General features: G+C 44.9%; 1 protein-coding gene across 4 annotated transcripts in view; it reads right to left on the bottom strand.

The window, feature by feature from the left end:
• LOC149349430 (mitogen-activated protein kinase kinase kinase 13-like) overlaps positions 1-22,707 on the bottom strand; it is a 64,152-nt gene extending 41,445 nt beyond the window's left edge. For 3 of the 4 annotated variants that reach the window (XR_016290073.1, XR_016290074.1, XM_089578368.1), the window contains exon 1: positions 22,597-22,707. The gene's annotated coding sequence lies outside the window, so the exon portion shown is untranslated. Of the gene's footprint in view, positions 1-21,454; positions 21,527-22,596 lie in introns of all 4 variants that reach the window. The other variant, XM_089578369.1, reaches the window with a different exon arrangement.
• Positions 22,708-23,573: the final 866 nt, after the last annotated feature.

Raw genomic sequence — 23,573 nt, 5'->3', positions numbered from 1 at the left:
TCCAACCTTCTAGTTTATCACCGTAGCGGTCACAGAGGGGTCGTGGATCTTTTAATGAGCTTTCTGTTGTGTATACTAATATTCGAAGTGCCCTGAAAAACCGTGAACAGTTAAGTTCATTTATTGATTCTTGTGCAGCCCACGTAGTAGTACTAACAGAAACATGGCTCTCAAGTAAAATACGCGACCATGAAATTTTAGAATGTAACAAACACAACTTTTACCGTAATGATAGAAATTGCAGGCCAGGTGGCGGAGTATTAATTGCCGTAAACCATAATATATCCTCATGCGCAATACATGTGACAAGCAATCTAGAAATAACGTGGGTTTTATTAAACATAAAAGGCAGGAAGATAACAGTCGGTGTATGTTATCGTCCACCACCCAGAGACCTCGAATTCATTAACAACCTCCACGATGTCATTAATCTAATCTGTGTTTGGTATCCTGGATCTCCTATTTTTCTTTTGGGTGATTTTAATTACCCTAATATCTCCTGGGGCGTGGATGGCCCCAGTAATTTTCCTACTGATTCAGAATCTAAATCTTTTATTAACTTGTGCTCAACGTTCCATTTTTCTCAAATCGTCACACTGCCTACAAGATGCCCTAGTCATTCTGAAAACACTCTTGACCTTATCTTAACTACATGCCCTGAATCAATTTCAAACCTCAGCATTCTTCCAGGACTTAGCGACCACTCACTCCTTGAATTTACGCTGGGATTCCCTGCCCCCCAAGCTGGAAAAAAATGAAGATTGTTAGGAATTACAGCCGAGGAAATTACGACGAAATTAATCGTGCATTATCTTCTTTTTGTGACGAATTTTTGAGCAATTTTGAACATCGCAGCCTACAATTAAACTGGGACTTGTACAAAAACAAAACAGCCGAGCTCATCAACAAGCACATCCCCATACGAGTAATTAAGTGCACCAAATCACCATGGTATAATAAAGCTCTCGGAAGACTAGCCAATAAAAAGAAGCGTTCATACCGCCTAGCTAAAACCTCAAAACTACCAGAGCAATGGCAAGCCTATCGCACCGCGAATGCTAGTTACAGTCTCGCTTTACGGGAATCCAAACGCTATTTCTTTCAACACACCCTCCCCAATCTACTACGTTCTAATCCTCGACAGTTCTGGCGAACAGTAAAAGGCCCTGAAAGCGATAGGATGATTATTAACTCCAGCGATGGTCTACCGTTAAGAGATGAACAATGTGCCTCTGCATTCAACAATTTTTTTGCAGCATCGTTCTCTAGTCATGCAGACGTCCCTAAACCTCTGTTCGACATACCTTCGCTATCGCCAATGCCTCCCATCACAGTTAATCCAGCTGGTGTCGAAAAGATTATCGATTGCCTGAAGCTCTCTTCTGCTTCTGGTCCTGATGGTATCACGTCAAAATTCCTTAAAAACACCAAATTTTATTCATCTATCATCTTAACAAAACTTTACGACCAACCTTTATCCACCAGCTTGGTTCCTGATGATTGGGCGGTAGGGAAGGTGGTTCCCACACATAAAAATGGTGACAAGCATGATGTTGAAAACTATCGCCCCATATCTTTGACATGTGTTCCATGCAAAATTCTTGAGCATATCATATCATCCCAAATTGCTACCCATCTTGATTCTCAATCTTTTTTTCATAGTTCCCAACATGGCTTCAGAAAATATTATTCATGTGAAACGCAGCTGGCATCTTTCACTCACTTTCTTCACAGCGTCCTCAACCACGGCGGTGTTGTAAACTGTATATTTTTAGACTTTTCTAAGGCTTTTGACAAGGTATCACACACTCTACTGCTCTTTAAATTACACCAACTTAACCTGGATCCCAACGTTTTTGCATGGTTGAGAAGTTTTCTTACTAATCACTCCCAATACGTAACGATTAACGAAATCGACTCTCCAATTATGTCCCCGTTGATTCTGGCGTGCCACAAGGCTCCGTTCTTGCTCCCTTGCTCTTTCTAATTTACATAAATGACTTACCCACCAAAATTCAATCTCGCGCTGGCCTTTTCGCAGATGACTGTGTAATTTATCGCGAAATAACCAATCCTAATGACGAAAAGATTCTGCAATCAGACCTTAACGCAGTAACTGCATGGTGTCAGGATTGGTTAATGACTTTAACTCTAACAAGTGTAACTTAATGCATGTATCTCGAACTAACTCTAATGTTTCTTCTTATATTCTTCAGGATTCCCCGCTTGAACATGCAACATCTTACAAATACTTGGGCGTCTTATTTTCATCCAAATTATCATGGGAACAGCACATCACCTATATAACTAGCAACGCTAACAGATCTCTAGGCTATCTGAAACGTAATTTTGCAAACATTTCTTCATCTCTTAAATTACAATTTTATAAAACACTTATCCGTCCAAAGCTTGAGTATGCTGCTTCTGTATGGGATCCCGGCCTTTATCCTTGTGATGAAAAATAAAGGCATTATTATTATTATTATTATCATCTGGTAACAACCATCGAAGCTCTTCAGAATCGGTCTGCTCGCTACATTCTCAGTAATTATCATCGTACTGCCAGCACAACTAACATGAAAAACACGTTACACCTACCTCCACTCTCCTTGAGACGTCAGATACAGCGACTTTGTTTGCTCCATAAAATATACTACCACGACACACTTCACGATCTTTTACTCCACCGGCCTTCTTATGTGTCACATCGCGTGGACCATCGTCATAAAATTGGTTCTTTCGCATGCCACACAAATACCTTTCATAATTCATTTCTCCCGCCCTCAATAACAGAGTGGAACCACCTTCCCGAAGATCTTGTGTCTATTACTGATGTTACATTGTTCAAAAATGCCTTAAAAGCTCATTTTGATGTTCCTGATTAATAGTTACGCACTGTTTATTTATTTTTACCCCCGTATTAATACTTGTATTGTATTCTACAGTTATATTTTGGTGTTCCTTACTTGTAGTACTTGTATTGAATTCTTGGATGTTTATTGTTACCTTCTGGCGTTCCTTACTATTTTTGCACTGTTTTTGACACCCCTATATACATACATTATATATATATATATATATATATATGACAGAAGCCAACAGCCACAGAAACCAAGGGGCACAGGGGATTTTTTTTTTAAGTTATTTATTTTGTGGTGTTGATCAATTTAGAACATTACTGAATATGTTATCGTTTTAAAGATAACTGATTAGAAAAGCAGGAGGTCGTGGGTTCGGATCCCACCGGCGGCAGGTGGTTGTTTTTTCTTCTGCTTTTCTAATCAGTTATCTTTAAAACGATAACATATTCAGTAATGTTCTAAATTGATCAACACCACAAAATAAATAACTTAAAAAAAAAAATCCCCTGTGCCCCTTGGTTTCTGTGGCTGTTGGCTTCTGTCATATTTATAACGAGCCCCTCATCCCCTTTCCTTGTTTGCTTAATTGCTTAGCGAGGGCCTCGATTCTGGCAGCCTTGAAGCCTTAGGAAGCATAAGAGGGTTCTCACGCAGCTTCCACCCTCTCCGTTCGATGACGTTCTACGTCACACCTGCGGTAACTCAGGACGTTCTACGTCCGCCGCTTATGAACGTGGGTGGCGCTGATGAACACTCTCAAGGTTAGGTTACTTGTAAACATAAATACCCCCGAAAGCAGAAGAATTGACAGCCGTCGCCGTAGCTCAGAGGTAGAGCACCGGACGCGTAATTCGGAGGTCGTGGGTTCGGATCCCACCGGCGGCAGGTGGTTGTTTTTTCTTCTGCTTTTCTAATCAGTTATCTTTAAAACGATAACATATTCAGTAATGTTCTAAATTGATCAACACCACAAAATAAATAACTTTAAAAAAAAAAATCCCCTGTGCTCCTTGGTTTCTGTGGCTGTTGGCTTCTGTCATATTTATAACGAGCCCCTCATCCCCTTTCCTTATATATCTTTTATCTTAATTATGTTGTGTATTCCACTCCCCTCGGTAACGCCCGACCCGGGCCCTGAGGGTATTCGAAATAAATAAATAAATAAATAAAACATGTTGGTTTAGAAGAACTCTGGAGCATGTATAGCTTTTAGTTTCCAAATCCCCTAAGTTGGCAAGCAACACTAGAAAAGTCTGAGAGTGATGTAAAAATGTCAAAACCATTAAGATTATAATTACTGGCACATAGGTGCACCTGGGAGGTCTTCAATTCCATTTTACGCAGTATAATTTTAAGAGGAGACACCCCCGCAAAATATGTCATAAGATGTTTAGTTGAACAGCCCATACATACACTGCACATACTTTCGAGCACAGCAGCTCAAATGTGCTGATGTGTGGCTCTTCACTTTTCTTTACAAAGCTTAAAAAGCTTTATTATATCTCCTCTACATCAAAACATCTCGGTTTTTCATTTATGTCAGCAAGTTCAGTCACGCTTTCTAGCGCACTTGTGCTTGCCTTGCTCAAAAGCAATTAATTAGACTCAGTTACCTCCTTATCCTTTCGAGACAGGGCTACATTCAATCAGCCCCTGTGCTGACTGAAGCATCGTCAACATTTCTGCCTGTAGTGCACACAAAGCCTGCACTAACCCTGCACGATGTATACAGCTACATTAGTTAAACAAATTGCAGAGTGCCAGGGTCACCATGTTGCACAATTGAAACGAATGGCAAAGTGTAAATGCAGCAACACCACGCAGCTGAGCCCATTTACAACGAACACTGACCTAGCACGAATGAGGTCGACGCGGAAGTTACAATATGCACAGTCGCTATGGCACTCAGTCGGATAGATTGAAAGTTTCCAGACGTGCTGCTTGTAACAAAGACACAGGCCACAGAAGCCCACGCGAGGGAACGCACCGCGTGGCCATGATCTTCATCCCGAATATGTGCGTCAAAGCGCACAAAGTGAGAACGATGGGTGTAACACATATGCCACAGAAAGCAGGAAAAAATCCTCCATGTGGTTCTAGCATTGCGCTGTCTCAAAGGAACTTCGAGCGCACAGCGAGCCAATCCGTGCCAATCTGTGCCAATCTCGTGGAACGGATGCGGAGTATATCAGCATTACAGTAAAAGCTCGTTAATTTGAACTTTGAAGAACCGGCAAAAATTTTCAAATTCTCAAATGATCCCGACAAAACTGACAAGAACAACTTTTATCGCGATAAATTTTTTTGGCTAAAGACTGCACAATGGTCGTCTGCTGTTTTGATGGGCACAGCGTGACGGTGGCTATTTGACACAGTTCCATCAATTCTTAATTGCGTGCCCACTGCAGGAAGCGTGAAAGCAGACCAGCTCCGAAATGATAAAGGCCCCGCAGCATCTTTCACGGTGCAACGCGGTAGCGATGGAGAACTCTCACAGGCGGGCGTGTCACGAGTGAGATGGTTTGAGCACCCTCACTAAAATGGTAGAACCATGTGAAGGGAGGTGAGGGGAACACGCCAATCAGCGCCCAAAGCAGCTGTGCTCAGTTGGCTGGCTGATGCGCGACCGATAGCCACACCGCCATCGCTGCAGGCTGGCGCGAAGCTCAGAAAAGCGAAACCGAAACTATGGTGCCACATTGAAAAAGTGGTCACAGGAAGTCTAGTCAGACTGACCTTGGAAACGGGGCAGTTCGTGCTTCATAATGCCTACCACTGTGCACACTTCAAAGGTGCACGGAACACCACAACGTGCAATTTAGATTTTACTAGGGCTAGGGCTTCTTTTGCGTTAACCGGCGCAAGACCTGTAGCGTCCAAATGAGTGAGCGTCGACGCCACAGGCCTGCGGACGCTGGCCAAGACCATGTCAGCAGTTAGAAATGCACATATCTCTGAATTAACGAGATTTCCCTTCTTTTCCTTCCCCATTCCTCCCTCTCCCTAATCGGTCAGCCAGTCGGAATCAAGCCGACAAAAGGTAGATTCTAACGACATGCAAGCCTGTGGGCATCAACCGGCCTCCATATCGATGTCTGTGCTGCTCATGTTTTGTAAGCTAGAAAGAAACACGCAGCGGCTTGAAAACACATGCCAAAATTTGGCCGGCCCAAAGACTGCTCACACATGCATATGACACAGTTCACCAGCCTGCGTCGCGACGTTCGTTTTTGTCCATTTACTGAAAAACTTCACGCTTCGTGACAGTCACGTTCGTTACAGGTGGGCTTCAACAGACCTTAACTTTATGAAACTGCAGCCAAATCTAAGATTATGTCTGCCTGGACAGTCGGCGCAAGACACCGTCCAATTTGAAAGCAGCATGTTTGGAGCAGTATGGCGCAATTTTCGCAATTTTTATCAGGATGGCGCAGCTTATCTGGTTTGGTGCATTTGGCGCAACAGTGGGGTCACTGCGAAACTGAAGCACAGTCCATTTGTAACATGCTGAATGGTATTACTTGCCCAGAAGCGGTCTGGATTGCACAGAATTGGGCATTTCACGTCATCGTTCAAACTGACCAATTTGAATCGACACAGTAAGGAAAGAGTTAGTGGCAATAGCAGAAACAAGGGTTAGTGTAGATTGCCTCAAGAGCAGCACGACGTAAACCCTGCCAAGCAAGAACTGAAGTGCCCACCAGCCAGCTAGCCCAACAGTTTCCACAACAGCCTTCCCCTATGAAAAGCACAGATGTTCAGCGACTAGAGTACAAGCCCTCAACTTCAGCAGTGTGGCATAGAGGGCTTTGAAAGTGGCCACTATGCATAACCAATTTACTTCAACTGCCACAAGCTGTAGGAGGCTTCACTTTGCATCTGCTACCATTGCCAGGAAGGTGCCACAACATGGCAGCTAAGATCAGCAACAAAACAACACACTCCAAGCACATCCACACTTGACCATGTTGACAGGAATGCCTTCTTATTTCTTGCTCAACAAGGCAGGAGCAGAAAAACCTGAAAACCAGTCTATCACCTAGTGCAGAGTCACCCTTTAAGCACAGCACCAGTCTATCACCTTGTGCAGAGTCACCCTTTAAGCACAGCCGTTCCGTCTCACTGCCCAATCAGCAGCACCCCTTTAACTGATTCACTACTATGCTTAACATGATTTGCAATACATTCCAAGTGAACAAACTCGTGTTTCCATTTTATAATAAATCAAAGTGCCTTCACACAAGACACCCAACTTGCATAAATATTCAGCGCATTTTATAATAAATCAAAGTGCCTTCACACAAGACACCCAACTTGCATAAATATTCAGCGTCATTTATTCTTTGCACTGAGGGCTATCTGCACCAATTCCCAGTACAACACAGCTTGCATGGCTTCAAGAACTGAGCTCATACTGAGCATGATAGTACATGCACATAACTACCCATATACGCATACATGCCCCCCCACACGCACGCACGCACGCACGCACGCACGCACGCACGCGCGCGCGGGCAGGGAAATGGCAGCTATTTGTTTCTTTGGGGCTCTGATAGACATGAACACATGCACTGCCTTGCTCCTTAGAGAGCTACCACAATTCAAAAGCACAACCGGCTAAGCATCACAAAGAACCAACTCAATTACAGACACAACTCTGGTATGCTGCCTAGCAATGAAGTAGTACAATACTCAACACAGCAACGGACACTGCCTCAGTATGCAGCATAACACAACATAGCTCCAGTTGCTTGACAAATGACATAAAAGAAAATGCCACTCAATTGATAATGGCCCACAAGGACCAAACATACCTGCACATCTACTAGGAATACAAATACAGTCAAAACTTGTTAATTCAACCCCACTTAATTCGGAAACCCGGATAATCTCAACTGCCAGCTCGGTCCCAGCCTATGGCCATGCTAGTCTGTAACATTGGACGCTCACGGGTCTCGCACCAATTTATTCGAACGAGCTCCCGAAAGGAATCCACGTCCAGGTATAACCAGTAAGCAAGAGATTGTCGAAATAGTGCTACTGAAAAACCTGAGTTCCAAGCTGCAGAGTTGCTCGCACACCTGTGACATGCGCATGACGGCAGGCATGACGAAAACAAACAGCTCCATCTCCAAGAACATAGGTCCTAAATTTTATCTAGAGAGAAAGCTGGCACCACCTCCTATACAAGTTTCTTAAAAAGGGTACTACATCCCCAGTGGGAATGCAGGTAAGACGAGGCACCTTATTTGGCTTGGCTAGTGTTAACCCTAAAACATAACTATGCCTGCAAAATACAAATTTTTGCAAAAAAAAATATTGCAAGGAAATTTTGCTTTACAATAAATACGTCTAATAGATTATACTTATTGTACACTGCAATAAATGAGCAGAATAGTAGACAGGTGTAAACAAGCACCGAACTTACCTATGGTAAGAAAGGGCTCTCTCTTCATGTCACCAAATATAGCTAACCGTCATAAACAACTTTTTCCATTTAACAGACACACATTCCAGAGAAAATATCCTTTCAAAAAAATTGTTAGCATTTGAAATAGTACACTCTAGGAGCTTCCGTTCTGGCACAGTGAAGAATAGGAACGTTTCATTGGTGTTGCCTGCTATTGCGGGTTTGCGCCCGACTGTGGGGACGCCACAGATGCAACAATGAACAACACCTTCATCCTCCTTGTACAGGTCACGCTGTGGTCTTTGAGCGATTGCGCATCACCAGATACTGCCACGTGCAGTTCCATTGCACTAACTCCGCTGCAAGAACCCCTGCCTGCATATGCCAACCAAGGACCAATGATGTAACCCATTGACAAGATGACTACGACAGTGTCACTAGTCTGGTATAGGACTGCCCGCTACCTGAAGTTTCAGAGGGCACGGCAGGACCGCCACGAATGCAACAATGAACCCCTTCGTTCTTCTTGCACAGGTTCGCACAAAATATCCACCACAATGTTTCCGCAGTGACAACAGGGGTATTATTGTCCTGCCGTGCCCGGCTAAGTGTCTTGCTAGGCTTGACGAAATGTGCACTGTTATGCTGCTGTTGCTTGCAGGCGATGTTGAGCGTAACCAAGCCCCATCCAACGATGAGATCACAACACTTTTCAAAACCTTGTAGGTGTCACGAGTGATGATGAATGTAACCCAGGCCCATCCAACGATGCGATCACAACGCTTTTGAAAACCATGTAATCTTCTTTGCAGGTGTCAATAGATAAGGTTTTTGCTTCACAATCAGCACTTGAGGATACTATGAACAGGAGGTTCCTCGAGCTGAATGAGACACTGAAAGTTTTGTCGCAACACATGATAGAAATAGTGCAACTAAAGAAGTTTCTTCGCTCAATGATCTTGCGATTTCCCAGCAAAAAAAGCTCACTGATCTTGAGGATAGACCTCCTCCGTCGGAAGCTTGCGATTTTTGGGCTGAAAGAAGCATCAGATGAAAACCTGAGCTGCTTAAAAGAGAAGGTTCTAAATTAACTCTTCCTTCAATTAAAACTAACTGTAGAAACAGTTGAAAGAGTACACAGCATCTGAAAAAAAAAAACACAGGACAAGCCAAGGCCAGTGACATCAAACTTTTTTGATTACAACGAAAAAAATGGACGCCATGAAAAACTGCTCAAAGCTGAAAGGATCGGGAATTTCTATCAGCCATGATTACAGCAAGGCAATGTAAAGTAAACGAATGAACCTGTGGTGGCATGGCAAACAGTTCAAAGATGAAGGCTGAAAAGTCGCTTCGGACTATGATCACCTACGTGTAGATTATTTTACGTATGTTTGGGATGAAACAACTTCCAGATGGTAAAGCTGCAGCAGGCTGATGTAGCCCAGCCTCCTTGCTGACAACACGTTGAAACATTTCGGGTTGCCTTGTTAAATGCCAGAAGTATAGTAAGCAATTTTAATCACTTGGAATAACTGCTCTTTTTACATGACCCTAATATCTTAGCAGTCACTGAGACATGGCTACCGTCAAGTGTTACAGGCTCAGAAATTATTCCCCCATTACATAAAATAATTACGCAAGACAGGGAGGCAGTGTTGCGCTAATAGCAAAAAACAATGTCACGTGCGTTCAGCTTGACGATATTCCTGAACAAAAAAGTGCTTGGTGTGAAATTAGGTACTGGATGGATGGATGGATGATAATGGCTTTACCCTTTGTACCGGGCGGTAGCTTTCGCCACCTAGCCTATACTTCCCCCATTGTTGATTTATTTTTCCTTTCCCTTTCTTTCCCTTTTGCTCTTACACTGAAACTTTTTTTCCCATTGTTGGCGTTGTTTACAGGCCTCTAAAGAGCCCGCCATCCTATTTACAGTCCTTAACTGATCACATTCCACAAATACTCGGACCAAAACATAATTAAATCTTAACCCGAGATTTTAACCTACCATGGACAGACTGGAACAGGGTCAACATATCAGGTCCCCCAAGAAGCTGCCGATACCGCGCAGCTACCTTTAGATTTAGCCTTTTTTTACAACCTCACTCGGGTGGTCTCGGTACCAACTCATGTCACTAGCACATCTGAATTCATTCTTTACCTTGTTTTTCTAAACCTTCTGGAAGAACGTGCAGTAGAAATAACGGATGGCAATGCAGACCACAGTTTAGTTAACAGCGGTGTAAATATAACAACGGAAACAGCACCCCTAGTGATACGCCATTTTCTCGACTTTTCATCCCCCGATGACGAATCAGGTGTAGATAACCTACCCTTACACCTGGAGGAATATGAGAAAGGCAGCGATGTTTCACTCCTCTGGGGATGGTTCAAGTTCTTGATAACAACTTACATAGAAAAGTTTGTCCCTATCCGTTAGAAAAAATTACACAGCAACAATCCATGGGTCACTCGTGAAATTATTCACCTGAAACAGCCACTTGCACGAAAACGTAAAGCACACACGAGAAATGTAGCCGAGATTGCCAATCTCAAAAGCGATAGGGTTGAGAAACTAAGACACGCACGAGCACAGTTTTATGGGTGCACGCTGCCAAATTTCCTCAGAGAATTCCCTCAAAAGGTGTGGCAATACTTGTATGACAAAAAACATTCCATCGACCAACTTAAAATAAATGGCATAATGTGTACAAATTTCAAAGAGGTTGCAGATGAATTAAACTCCACATTCAAAAAGGCTTTCACAAACCGCCATCTCCTATCTGCGTATACTGTTAGTTTTGATGAACACAAGATGTCGGACATCGTCATTTCCCGTGAGGGTATCTTTCCCCAATTCTTAACCTTAACATAATAAATCTTGCAAAGCGGACGATATACCCACTGCATTTCTTCATTGATATGCTGAATTAATTTCTTTTTACCTTTTCGTCATTTTTAACAATTCTCTCAAGCAAAGTTCAGTACCTGATGACTGGTTAATTACAAGGGTAATGAAATCAGATCACAAATTTGAAGCTGAAAATTATAGACCAATTTCACTTACCAACACGTGCTACAAGGTTTTAGAACACATTATCGCCAGCCACATAAATATACCTTGAAGCAATTAGCTTTTGTTTATTACCAACATGCGTTTCGTAAAAATGTCTTCACCATAACGCAGCTTGTTTCTGTTCACGATTCTGCTTCCACAATCCACAAGCAGCTTCAAATTGACGCTGTCTTTTTAGATCTGTCCAAAGTATTTGACTGCATTCTGCACAGCTTGCTTATAGAAAGGCTAAAAGAAATTTGACTCCCTGACTCACTCATTAACTGGATAACAGCATATCTGCAGAACCACACACAGTTTGTAAGTTGAAGGAATCAAGTGAAACAAATCAGGACTCATGTCAGGGGTACCACAAGGTTCCGTGCTGGGCCCATTACCGTTTCTGATCTATGTTAATGATAATGGAAAAATGTGGATGACTGTATAAATGTGAAATTGTTTGCTGATGACTGTTATTTATTCTATTATTAACAGTGTACCTTCCCAATTATTTCGTAATAAAATCTTTTAAGCTCGGGGATTGGCACGAGCGCAAAGGAATGCAAATTAATTTTGCTAAAACTGTTTCCACGCCGATTACAACAAAAAAGAATCCGCTTAATTTAATTTATTTTATCAATGGTCATGTTATTAACAGAACTACCTCAATTAAATATTTGGGCTAGACGATTATGAGCAGGATTAATTGGTAAGTGCACATCCAGAACGTATGCACGAAAGCTTACAATAAGTTATGTTTCCTGCGCAGAAAACTAACATACGCCCCCCTCCATCATTAGGCTCGAGGCTTATCCCGGTTCTCGAGTATGCAGTAATTGTGTGGGACCAGTGTTATGCAAAAAATATTGCCGTGTCAGAGCGGATCCAGCGACTTGCAGCCAGGTTTATCCTAGCAGACTACAGGCCAATGTCATCGGTATCTAACATGCTGATGCGGCCTGGGCTAGAGCCACGCCAAGCACGATGAGCTGTAGTAAAACTAAAATTCCTGTATTTAATCTACGATCAAAAAATAAGTTTGCCAAGAGATAAATATTTGCTTCCACCCCGAAAAGATCATCATGCCTCAACCATTCCAGAACCATACGCCCGTTTTTGCAAGGACCAAACTCTCTCAAAAATCCTTTTTCCACATACCATTCAGCAATGGGACTGTCTGCCATTATCTGTTGTTGAATGCACTGATATTGCTACGTTTGGAAACTCTGCAAAGACACTCCTCCTATAACCTCTCTTGCTTGGGCAGCAGCGCTGCCCGCAGTATTGTGGAATAAAATAAAAATAGGCTATGATTAGCAGCTTCAGAAATTTTCTTGAACCCTACTAAGAGAAGCTCATCTGCACATGCTCACTGCAGGCTCTCATCACATCCTGGCGCTGTGCTTACAGAAAGAAAAACGAGTTAGGAAGCGGAACCCTCTCCTACCACAAGTAAGTGAAGGCCATGTTCATGCTGACGCATGCAATCGCTCTGATTAGCAAGGTTGTGTTGAAGGCCAGCTGGTGATCCATATCGAAAAAGTGCTTCAGTGGCGCAGCAAACGGAGATGAGATGATGGAAGAAGACATGCTGTGTTGTGTTTTCTTCCATCGTCCCCATTTACTGCACCGAAGCGCTTTCACAGTGACAGCTGTTAAGTGCCCGTTGATGGGTTTCACAGCGGTAGTAGTGAGTCGTAGTCTGTACTAGTTGTAGGCATCAACTGCTAGGTGCGTTGCTATGGGAACCACTCACAGGGTGGTTACCGTGCAAGAAGGAAGGTATGACATCAGCGGAGAAATGCGTAACCAGTGGGTGGCTACCCCAGGAACCATCTGCAGGGTGGTTACCGTGGGAGGAGGAGGGTGTGGCGAGAGCATAACAAGGTGAAACTGGCAGGCAGTTGCCACGAAAGCCACCCAGAAGGTAGTTACCCTGGAAGGATGAGGAGGATTACCATGGAAGGAGGCTTTACAGCGAGAGCTTAGGAAGGTGTTATGGTTACCGTGGAAGGAAAAGGGTGTGGTGGAAGCAGAGAAATCCCCAACCGAAGGATGATTATCGTGGAAGGAGGAGGGTACAGTGAGAACATGACAACATGCCACCGGTACATGGTTGCCATGGGGACCAACCGGAGTGTAGTTACCCTAGAAGGAGGAGGGTCGCTGTGGAAGAAGTGCAAGGCAAGAGCGTAGGAAGGCATAGAGCACTGCACGGCCTTAATCTGAGGCCCGAGCCCAACCCGGGCCTGAGACCTGAAGCCCGAGCCCGGCCCAGGCCCGCAACTTCAAGCCTGGGCCCGGCCAGGGCCCGCTAAATTATCGCTCCAGCGAGCCCAGCCCGGCCCAGCCCATGAATCCCGGAGTGAAGCCCAGACCGGGCCTGGCCTGGCCCGTTTCACAGTAACGCTTGAGGTATACTGCTCACTCTGAACAAGTAGACTGCTCCTAAATTGATAAGGAACTGGCCGACAAAGATTCTGAAACCACAGTTTGGCTTCCAGAAAGTTGGTTCTTTTTAACCCAGAAGGCAGTGATTAAGAGTAGTGCTCGCCAGGCCCGTCTTTTGGAGAGTGATCTCGCGTAGGTGGGCAAAGATAAACTCGGAAGTTCCGAGAGCTAAATAAAAAGGGCTGCATACATGCGTAGTAGTCTACTTTGTGTCCCCCATGATTGTAATCAGCTCTATTCTGCCGCCCGTGAAGTACAAAAATTAAAGATGCCTAGCAAGCAGTAGGATGACATTTTTTTAGTGAATGCGATCTCACAGGTTGAGCTCATAGCCGAACTGGTCGCCTTTCAGCAGAGAAGAAAATCTAAATGTCTTCAGTATTTCATGGTGTGTGCTTGAAGACTATAAGCGTCCTAAACTAATATGTTCTTCCCGAATGAATTTCTAATAGTGTATAGGTACGTTTTTGGATGACGAACGATCAATGGCCAATTAAGGCCGGTTGGATTTTACTCAAACTACACCGCGGCATGGAAATAAGGAAATAAATAAGTCAATGAATAAAGCCTAGTTTTTTTCTCAGCGCGTACTATTGATGCCAGCACTCGTGCAGACGGAAGCGCCTCTCAAGAAGAAGAGGAAGTGTGTGTGTGAAAGTGAAAGTGATCTGGAAGCGCACGTCTGTTGACCCGCTGTGGAGAATTCAGCTGGGGAGGTGGAGTTCGTGCAGCGGCGGAGGCAGGTGTGTCGCAACGTCGGTTCGGCTGCGATGGAATAAAACGACGTGTGACGGCGGCGCAGCTGAGATTCGGTGGCTGAGGCTGCACAGGGCCGGCAACAGGTAGTGCTGTACAAGTGCCTAGAGCTTGCTGCACCTCCTCACGGACAACGTCAGCAAGAGTGCTAGGCGGAGGTTTTTCCTTGTCCGGAAAGAGCTTTGCCAGTTCCTCCCTCACAATACATCGTATCATCTCACGTAGACTTCACCGTGGCGTCCTCCACAGTGGCCGTGAGCATCGACACTGTTGTACGGTCGTACTGCCGGGCCCTCATGTCCAAAGACTTTTCGATGGTGCTCGCCTCCTTTACGAAGTCAGCTACCGTGACTGGAGGACTTCGAACCAGGCCGGCGAACAGCTGCTCCTTGACACCTTTCATAAGGAAGCTTACCTTCCTCTCCTTTCCTCTCCTCCGACATGTTTGGGTCGGCATGCCGGAACAGCCTCTTCATTTCCTCAACATACACCGTCACACTCTCGCTGGGGAGTTGATGTCTGGCCTTTAAAAGCAGGTCGGCCTTCTCCCTGCGCGACGTGCTGTCCTTGAAGGTTTGGAGGAACTCTTGTCTTGAACGTATCCCACGTTCCAAGGCCAGATTCATTGTTCAGAAACCAGGTCCTCGCGTAGTCTTCAAGGGCGAAATAAACATGCCGCATCTTGCAGTCAGCGCCCCAACCATTGTAGATGGCCACCCGGTCATACTGGTCCAGCCAGTCTTCGGCGCCCTCGTGTGGTTGACCGCGAAAATGGGGTGGCTCTCGCTGGTGGTGGAGCAGGACCGGCGACACTGTAGCTGGAGGATTCATCGTTGTTGGACCTGCCCTCCGTGAACAATGGGAAACAGGGAGCAGTCCAAATTCGGGAGGTAAGCCCTGTAATCGGCGACTGCCCTGGTGGACCGGCGTGTCTACCTTCGGTATTTGTACGGGGCTCGAATTGCGGCTTGAAGGGGGCGTACGGTGCATTAACGACGTACCCAGCACCTCCACCAGATGTCACGTTGGTAATCAGCGGCTGAGGGTCCACAGCGGGTCAACAGAAGTCCGCTTCCAGATCACTTTCACTTTCACACACACACTTCCTCTTCTTCTTGAGAGGCGCTTCCGTCTGCACGAGCGCTGGCGTCATAAGCGCCTCTCAAGAAGAAGAGGAAGTGTGTGTGTGAAAGTGATCTGGAAGCGCACGTCTGTTGACCCGCTGTGGACCCTCAGCCGCTGATTACCAACGTGACACTATAACTCATAGCTCATCCGTGTCGCTGCTTCAATGCCACAGTTGTGCACTTCCCTCTGCAATAATGAATGAAAAGTCGGATGCCAGCCGTTTCTGTACGGACCCAAGCCTGGCTCGGGCCCGCAGCTTTAAGCTCGAGCTGGACCCGGGCCGGCGACTTCAGGCCCGGCAAAATAAATCATGTCCTGGACTGGCCCGAGCCCGTGCAGTGCACTAGGAAGGTATACCACGGTAACCATCCGGAACATGGTTATCATGAAGGAGGAGGAAGGGAGAGCGGAAGGAATGTAGCACACGGTCCATCTGCGGCAGCTGCTGCTAAACGCACTGTCCGAGGAGCAGATCATTGGTGGCACTGCGCTTCTAGAGCGGCAGACTGGAGAGCAGACTTTTGACGAAAAACGACTATGCCTGGAAAACTAAAAAGAGCGCCCTAGAACTATACAGAAGTGAGGCCACTCTCATATTCTCACCACAATGTATCGTAAGCCTTAACAGCTGTCGCTGAATTTTGCGTTAACAAGTGGTAACCGTTCTGTCAATTTTTTTTCAACCTTTCCTGAACCATGCTTGAACTGAACCACAGCAATTGATGTTCGTGAATCAATAGTGGACTTGCGCTTATCGCCCAAAACACCTCTTAAACCCGCAGTTCACTGAAACAGCATTATCGGTGCATGTTCAGGAAGAAAAAAATTAACAGATAATTGTGATAGTGGGTAATACAAAATCACCGCTGGCAGGTGGTGTGTTACCCTGCTAGCCATCCTACGGGACCTTCCCGTGGCCGCCACCGTCTGCTTGTCTGTTCCTCCGCTCTCGCCACGGTAGGTGGTGTTTCGCTCTGCTCCTGCCTGCCACGGATGTCAGGAGGTGTGTTACGCCAATGCTGACAACGCGGAATCCTCAAACGGGTGCCTAAGAGCTGCACTCTAAAACCAGATTGCAGAACACGCGCACTGTTTTTGCAAATGAGACAAGCAGAAGTTTTCTCAGCAGCCATCATTAGTTATGTCTATTTAAAGTTTAGTCCCTGTCATTAGTCTCTCCCAGAAGCGCATGCCAAAGAGAAACAAAAGACTTTCCGTTTCTCGACCACACAGCTAGAAACAACACAGACGGGCAAGCTCATGCTTGACTTCACGTAAAATAATTGACACTCTTCACACTGAAAGCACACAACAACTGGCAATTTTACCACACAAAACCAGAGTTACTCTGCCTGCATATTCTTTATGATGGCCAGCCGCCGCGGTGGCTCAGTGGCTATGGTGCTCGGCTGCTGGCCCGAAAGACGCGGGTTCGATCCCGGCCGCGGCGGCTGAATTTCTTTGGAGGAGAAATTCGAGGCCCGTGTACTGTGCGATGTCAGTGCACGTTAAAGAACCCCAGGTGGTCGAAATTTCCGGAGCCCTCCACTACGGCGTCTCTCATAGCCTTAGTCGCTTTGGGACGTTAAACCCCATAAACCAAACCAAACCATCTTTATGATGGCCATATTCACTGCAGTGCAGCTATTGCAGCCTTCAGATGTTTGGATCTCATATGACCTGCTTGTGTAGGTCGATAACTACACCACCACAAAGCGTACCAAACGTCAATGAAAACGAAACTGAACAACCAAGAAATCCAATCCGTGGAACAGTGGAACAAGCCACCAAATGCCAATCCAAAGCCTCATCTTCCTGGCATGCCTCGGCCATCCTTGGTGGATGAAGTGCAGGGCTGCCAGCTTTCCCTCTAGTTTACAGTAAGAGACATAACTAGTTCACAGTAAGGAAGAAGTAAGAATAGTAAAATAAGAAAAAAAATGTTTGAAAACGGTTCAACCACACAGTTTCAGTTTCACTTTCCTGAGTTCGCCTGACCGCGGCAGCGGCAGCTCGAGCTTTGGCCAGCCAACCTAACCCAGTTGAGCACTGCTTCGGACACTGGCACGGCGCTGGAGTTTTCTTTGCCATTTTTTTTTTCTCTCACCACTTCTGTACAAGTTCTTTCGCTAGCATGGCGAAACTGCGTGGTCACCACGTGCCATTCACCATATATGCGGTGAAGCCTCCTCACACATAACAGTGCAGCTTTTGATGTGTGTGATGCAGTAGCAGTGGACCTCCATTGCGTAGCATCCTGAAGGATGTGGGAGGCCCTCACGATTTTGCAGTTCTGTTTTGATGCTTCCGACAGTATTGATGGAAACGTGAAAAACAGTCACTGCCGCGCAGTTCTCAACTCAGAATCAGGCAACCATTGACTAGTGTTTCGCCAAATAAATTTACTGTGATGCAAGCAGTTCTTGACAGTTTTTTCACAGTCATTCAATAATTCATACTTTCGGATAATAAGAACATTTTTTCCGGTCCCTTGAAATTCAAATTAATGAGCTTTTACTGTATAAAGTGAGCATGTAATATCAAAAAAAATTTCTGGGTTAACTTGCATTCTCACTCATCATACATTAACCCTCCAAAAAAGTGAATTTCGCTCCACTGCCAAGCAATGTCACTTTAAACATCTGAATACTGGGGCCTTTCATGAGGGCTCCTAATAAGAAATGCTACTCATGCAGCTGTCATCCTTGAATGCACTTTCCAGTAACATCAGCGTAATCTCATCCAACTTTGAACATTGTCTTTATGTGTCCTTGAACCGCTTCTTCTCTAGTAATATGTCTCAGGCCGGTTGGTTCACTGCTGTGCTAAGTTCAAACTGCATGAAAAAGAGCATGGATGAAGGACGAAATACATATACCACCTGTAAGTGCTACGATGACTATAGGTGATCACTATCGTCTTCGTCCATTAACTCTATCACTCCTTTCTACTCAGTCTTCCAACTCTTGGTACCACTCATGACGATAATCTGTCCCTTAGCCTTCATCCATTCCTTCCAATTGCGTTATCTTCTTTGCAATGTTTGTTCCTTTTAATTTTGCCCACAGCACAATTGCTTCTTGCCAGTTCACTCGTGCGACGTATTCTCACCTCGCATAGCCCACTGTCACCTTCTTAAAACCCACTGCAAAGAGGAGTTTCTCCATGTCTCGACCTTCTCGGCTACACCAATCACGACATTAATTCTATTGTGATGACATTATTTCCTCTCCCTCAACGGTTTCATTCCATATTCAAGAGAAGAGGTAGCATATGGCTCTTGTGACAAACTTTGAGGGCATGCTTTGAGAGTGAGGATATTGGCATATTGTGTGCGTCTTCCACAGGTGATGCATTACAAGGCATTTTCTCAGAAAAGTTGTTGATTATGCCATATACAAAACTAGTTTACATTCAAAGCATAACTTCAATCTCACTTCAAGGCTTGCTGCCTAAACTAACACTCCTCCCGCTAATCCGATAACTTCCAAGTAAAATGTTCAACCTCTCTCCAAAACCCACAACTCCTAACCACATACACGACAGACCTGCCTGGCAGGCGCAAATCAGCTTCCTGAACTCTATGCCGCGCACATCTGTTTAGTCACCCTCCCTTCCATCCTTTATGAAACATAAGAGACCTCCACTGGACGCTCAAAAGCAAAAAATCGGTGATGGGGTCCGCATACGAGAACGGGGCAGCGAAGGCCTACAGTCCTCGTGGTGAGAATGGCTGGGCTCATTAGCTGACCTCGACGGAGGATTAGCTGGCACCTGTCTAGTTGTACATGGCAGCCCATCTGCATGCACAGAGTCGTTTTTCTCAGCAAGAGCTGCTCTGCTCAGTGGTGCTTGAATGGTTAGAGCTGATCAGTCCACAAACTGCACAGTGGCGTCTTCACACCATCAGCCGGTGGAAACCCAAGAGGCTTTCCGGTGTGCCAACCACAACACCACTCAGTTTGTCCCATTGTCTATTTCCCCACCCTTCATTTTCACCTTGGGATTACTCAAATATACGAGGAAAAGGAAAAAAATAAGCATCACACCTCTCTCTCATATGCTTTTTTGGCACTTTACTTTTCTGCTCCACTCCACATGACAACGGGTAGTGCAAAAACTGATGCTGGGGGAGGGCCCTTACTTGGCTACATGCCTGTACACAAGACCGAAGAAAATGAGGTTTGGTGTGAATTTCGACTACCATGGCTACACAGTTAATTTTGACTACATAGTTAATCGGTAGTTGACTACACAGGGGAATTCTGGCTACACAATTAATGTACAAACCACACAAACAGCAGCCAAAAAGCTTTGGAACGCCATTTGTGTCACGCAGCCTATAATGTGTGAATACAGCCTATTTTACATATAGCAAGCTGGTTAATTTCCGGAGCCCTTCACTATGGCGTCCCTCATAGCCTGAGTTACTTTGGGACATTATACCCCTATAAACCAAACCAAACTAAACATATACAAAAAGCACTGCTAGGTCCTGAACTATTTCTTAAACCATTAAGAACTTCTGCATAGAGTCGTAGCAGCAAAGCATGAATAACAACAGTCTAAACAAAAAAAAGAAATACACACTTAATAGAATAAGCATGGATTACTCAATCTTTTAACTCTACATACCCCCTACAAGCTTGCACCACTATGGTTTAGAAAAGATGCAATGACAAGTGACTTTGTGACCAAGTTGCAAGGTAGTTTACAATCAAACTGGAGAGCTCCTATCTACAGTTCTGGAGACAATGAGGTCAAATGTCGCCTGAACTGAAAACAAGAGCACCAAAAATACCATACTGATTGTGATTGAAAGATCAACAAGCATACTGAGTAAATCCTGTCATTCCACACTGCTCATAGGAAAGTCAATCTGCTTTCGATAGTGTTTCAATCAACTGTTGTAAAATTACCTTCTCTGCACTCTGGTGCAAAAATACAATGCCAGAATACATTACAGTGCAAAATTGTAACAAACTTCCACAAGAATAACCACAAGTAAAAGCTGCTACTTTCACAACAAAATATCCGCATCACCATACTCCAGTTACAACAACAGCAAGGCAAAGGCTTTTCCATAAATGCTCTTCTTTTGTGCTATCCATAGCCTGCGTATTTCAGCAAAACTCCTCCAGATGGGCCTCTATGACTCTTGGCTACATTTCGTGGGAGAACTTGAAGCTGGGTTAGTAAGTGCACTAAGAAGGACGGATAGCTGGGCAAGTTGGTAATAACAGTTCATTGTGGGTGATACTACACGAAACAGACGAAAGACAAAGTGCATTTCCAGCAAGTTCAAAACAAACATAAAAGATTGGGTGCCTCCCCCTGTTACAGTTTTTAGCATGCTACCAGTGGTAATTCCCTTGCCTTATGTCACACTAAATGACCACAATGTTATTTGTTACATGCATTAGACGTCCCAAGTAGGTCTATTTTCCTTTTTTTTTTTTATTTCCAGCAAGAATGTTAACAATTCACTTTTGTTCAGCAACTGTACCTGCTCTGTCTGTTCCTTACATTTACACATGCAAGTTTACTTTCTACGAATCTCTGTGCTCTCCTCACACTTATATCAAGCGTTCACGTTATATTTAAACTTTCACCTAGATAGGCGAGTACCGGGACAGTACATGGATTACTTTTTATTTATTTGATTTTAAAAAATATTATACTAAGTGCTGCACATCGCAATTTGGGAGCCCCAAATGAAAGCGCACCACAGCCCATTCATAATGTGCTGATTTTTTTCTCTCATGGCCCAGATCTTTCATATCTACTCACCCTAGATAGACGTATTCCCTCACTAGTTCCAATACTTCACTTCTTGTCTCAAGCTGTTGCTTGCTCTCCATACTGCAGAACATAAATCATTTGTTAATATAAATATTATAGCTTGTGACCTATAGTTGCATTTTGTCAACACAGGAACTCAATCACTTGCACTAATTAGGTCAGTGTGATGCTTAGCAGGTCAACATCATCAGCAAACACTATATTGATCAAATGAAAGGTCTGCCTAATGTACTGAGGTCAATTATTCCTGTTCTAAGTAAATGACAATACCTGCACTGAAACAGCTGACTCAATTCTGCACAGACATGAATAAGTAGCATATACAAAACGAAGAGTAGATAACTACAAGGTCAGTGCAATATGGCTCTAACCGTCACTGCAGAGGACAACAAAACGTTACACATTGCAAAAAGCGCAACCAGTATCGCGAACTAGTAATTGTGTACCAGGAAAACGATTCGCGCTATGTACAACCAAACTATGTTGTGGAGCTACGAGCACCCTACCAACGATCGAGTTTCGCGGCCACAGTTTACTAACGCGCGGAAACCAGTCACCTTTTTGTGGCGACCCTTTGACACGCTGACACCGCGATCTTCAGGATACGGAGAAATATCACCGTTCCGAAACCAATGCCGATCGAAGGTAGCGACCAGAGCTCTCAGCAATCAGTCATTCCAGACGCCGTTTGTATGCTGGCACATGCACGGCGAGGAACCAGCAGGATATACAGCGCGAAGCGAAATCGCCATTGGCGGCGTTATGTCGTAGGCAGCGGTCGATACCGCGCGTATATCCTCGGGTGCCTTGTCGCGCTTCTGAGACAACCACCACCAACCAGCACAATCGGGACGTACAGGAGGGCCGACATCGCAACAGCTCAGCAGTAACAGCAGTACCACACCACATCCTACGGCAAAGCGACTGAAGCCAGTCGGCCAAAACAAACGCCATTCCTTGGCGCTCCAGCTAGGGCCGACGGACGGTGTACAGCCCCTACCTAAGGAATTTGCACGCAACAACCACCGGGCACACCCGGCGTGGTCTACTCTTCCGTACATAAAAGCGGAAGAAGCTACGTGAAAATGAGACAAAAGTAAAGTGCGGACGGTGATAGATTAAATACGTACTCCAAGCAGCATCCACGCACCACAAACTCAGGACGATGGGGGGTTTTACCGTCTTACCACCAGGGCAACCAGAGGGCGCCAACACAGCTTGCTCGCTGATTTATTCAAAGCATTGATGGCATTGGTGCATTGCAGTTTAAGGATAGTAGAGGGAAAATAGGCTTTAAGCAGGTAGAAATAACCAATCAAGTGTTATCTGACTGTGGTTAATATCTAGGTAAGAGCGCTATTTCATGTGCACTCTGAAGGAGGTTGAGAAATGGCTTAACGCTTAAAAAAGCCCTAACGCTGATTTTGATACACACACTGTTTATTGCATTTAATTCCCAGCACGTAAAATTACAATTCCCCGAAGTTTCAGTTCATTTGACGAGGTAAATATTTTTAAAATGAATTTTTTTCGTTTCATTTGCACAAAGCTTGCTGGTCTGGCAACGTTTAATAACTGACGTCACAAATGCAAATTGTTGCTAGGTTATAGCTGTAGTTATAGGGTCCCTAGACCATGCCCAACGTTTCTAGATAAAGACAGTTGGAAAACTCTCTCCGGGTATGCGGCCCCTTTCTGTCGCCGATTTCATCTCAAAGAGATGCGATCGCCATCTCTTGGGTGGTGGGAGTACCGCGTTTGTTTTCTATGGCCTCCGTGACCAGCTCAAGCATCGGTACCCTAACACCGCGCTTGATCTCAGAGGCCACGATTTCTCTTCACCGCCGCGGCGCCCATTGACTGCGCTTGGTCCACGGTGTAAGAAGAAGCTACTTCGCTGCGCGAATGATTAACGTTAGTTCGCGCCTCGCATCGTCTGCGCCGGGGGCAGCTGCTTCTAGCCGCGCTCATCTACGAATTGCGACGTCCGCGTGCGCTCCACGTCTGGGGTACGTGAGGGCAGGATGCTCGAGGTTAAGCTTTTGGCTGTAAATATCGGAGAAAACTGGAAGCCCTTCTTTCCGCGGTTTAGAGAAACATGACGTAC

The sequence above is a fragment of the Amblyomma mixtum genome, chromosome 3, assembly GCF_055824585.1.
Source record: "Amblyomma mixtum isolate Tamu chromosome 3, ASM5582458v1, whole genome shotgun sequence".
In the NCBI taxonomy this organism is placed as follows: domain Eukaryota; kingdom Metazoa; phylum Arthropoda; class Arachnida; order Ixodida; family Ixodidae; genus Amblyomma; species Amblyomma mixtum.
This window is presented reverse-complemented; position numbering and strand designations above follow the sequence as displayed.